We start from the raw sequence: 2652 nt of genomic DNA, 5'->3' as shown, positions 1-2652 counted from the left end.
TGGGGGTCTTTTAAAATTCAGCATAGACTTAGATTCAAGTAAATATGGTAGTTTCATGAACCATTGGAGAAGTAGGCATATGTGTATGTTGTTATGAGCTGCACAATGAAGAAGTTGATGGGTCTTTAGTTGTATCCTTCCTGTTTTGTGCTGGAAACCACAGAGCTGCTCTGGATCATTTGAGGGGTAAAGTGGTAGTCTACAGAGTTGCCTTCATAACTGCATTGGGAAATGCAATTACCCCCATTTTACAAATGGGAAACTTAGGCACAGAGAGGTTAATGGACAGATCCAAAGAAGGAACATAGATGGAATTTAGGAGCCCAAGTTCAAAACTGCAATCCTTAAAATCCCTGCTCATTCGCCACCTAATGCTGGATGTGCTTCAGTCTTGAGCAAGTTGAGTGGCTTAGTGATGATCTCATACAGAATCCAGAATTCCTCACCTAAGCTGCCCAAAAAGTTCAGCATAGTAGGATTTAACACACACTTCCAGAATCAGGGTCCTGACAAAATGCAGTAGCAACTTCAGCTTCTTTTAAAATTCAACCATAGGAAGAGCCATTGCCTTCCCTTTTATAAATATTATAGTTTTTTAGAGCATTGGCTTCAGATGTAAGGGTGAGGGAGGAAAAAAATCATATCTTCCTCTGCCTAAAGATTCAAGCCCCCATTTCCACTTGCCAAGAGCCTGCCCAAACCATCAGGATGTTCTGGAGTATGAATGAGGAGTACTATTAACACTGTTAAAGCTGTTTAACTGTACAGAAAAGCAGTCCATGCTAGGTTGTGGATTCCAAGTGGAGTAAAGAACATAATCTTTGGAGAGGAGCATATTTTAACTCTTGTATAGTCAACTTTTCCTATTGGCCAGCTCAAAGTTCAGTTTGGTGGTTGTTTTGGTTCCCATTTTGAATCATCTGCTTCTTCCATTCTTTGCAGAAGGAGCCTAGGAACCTAACACAGAGGATGTGAACAAATAAACAGATTTTACTGAGTTAAAAAAAGGGACAAGGATTTACTGCCTATAGAATAATAGATGAATAGAAAATAAGGGTTGGAAAGGTCCTCAGAAGGTCATCTAGTCCACCCCCTGCTCAAAACAGGACCAGCCATCTAAATCATTCCAGCCAGGGCTTCATCAATCAGGACCTTAAAAACCTCTGAGGATGGCAATTCTATCAGCTCTCTAATTAACCTGTTTCAGTGTTTCACCACCCTACAAGAGAGAAAATTTTTCTTGATATCGAACCTAAACCTCCCTGGCTGCAACTTGAGACCATTGCTCCTTGTACTGTCATCTGTCTCTGCTGAGAACAGTCTAGCTCCATTCTCTTTGTAACCACCCTTCAGATAGTTCAAGGCATCTATGAAATCACCCTCAGTCTTCTCCTTTGCAGACTAAATAAACACAGTTCTCTCAGCCTCTCCTCAGAAGTCATTGCCCTAGCCCCCTAACCATTTTCACTGCCCTCTGCTGGACTCTCTCCAACTTGTCCACATCCTTTTTATAGTAGGGGCCCCAGAACTGGACATGGTACTCCAGATGTGGCCTCACTAGTGCAGAACAGAGCAGAATAATTACTTCCTTCAGTCTTCTGGCAATGCTTCTCCTAATCCTTCCTGGCAATGAGGGCACACTGCTGACTCATATCCAATTTATTGTCCACTCTAACCCCCAGGACTTTTTCTGCAGAGCTCCTTCTTAGTCAGTTTGTCCCAAGCCTGTAGCGGTGCATAGGATTCTTCCATCCTAAGCGCAGGACTTTGCACTTGTCCTTGTTGAACCTCATGAGATTTCTTTTGGCCCAATCCTCCAATTTGTCTAGGTCACTCTGAATCCTAGCCCTATCCTCCAGCATGTCTACTACACCCCCCAGCATAGTATCATCCACAAACTTGCTGAGGGTGGCATCCATCCCATCTTCCAGATCTTTAATGAAGATATTGAACAAACTGGCACCAGGACTGACCCCTGGGGCACTTCACTTGATACCGGCTGTCAACTAGACATTAAGCCATTGATCATTACCTGCTGATCCTGAAAATCCAGCGAGCTTTCTATCCACCTTGCAGTCCAACCATCCATACTTCCTTCAGTTTGCTTGCAAGAATGATGTGGGAGACCATGTCAAAAGTCTTGCTAAGTTAAGGTATATCACATTTACTGCTTTCCCCACAACTACAGTGCCAGTTGTCTCATCATAGAAGTCAGTCAGGTTGGTCAGGCATTACTTGCCCTTAGTGAAACTATGCTGACTGTTCTTGGTCACTTTCTTCTCCTCCAGGTGCTTAGAAATGGATTTTTTTTAGGACCTGCTCCACGATTCTTCTGGGAACTAAGGTGAGGCTGACTAGTCTGTAGTTCCCTGGATCCTCCTTCTTCCCTTTCTTAAAGATGGGTACTATATTTGCCCTTTTCCAATTACCCAGGACCTCCTCCAATCATCATGAGTCTTCAAAGATAATGGCCAGAGGCTCTGCTATTACATCAGCCAACTCCCTCAGCACCCTCAGATGCATTGCATCTGGCCCCATGGACTTGTAGAAACCCTTCTTGTTACGCTTCACATCCCTTGCTAGCTGAACCTCTAATTGTGTTTCGGCCTTCCTGATTTCATCCCTGCATGCCCTAGCAGTACTCCTACACTC

The sequence above is a fragment of the Alligator sinensis genome, unplaced genomic scaffold, assembly GCF_000455745.1.
Source record: "Alligator sinensis unplaced genomic scaffold, ASM45574v1 scaffold357_1, whole genome shotgun sequence".
NCBI classification, from domain to species: domain Eukaryota; kingdom Metazoa; phylum Chordata; order Crocodylia; family Alligatoridae; genus Alligator; species Alligator sinensis.
Note: the sequence above shows the minus strand (reverse complement) of the source record.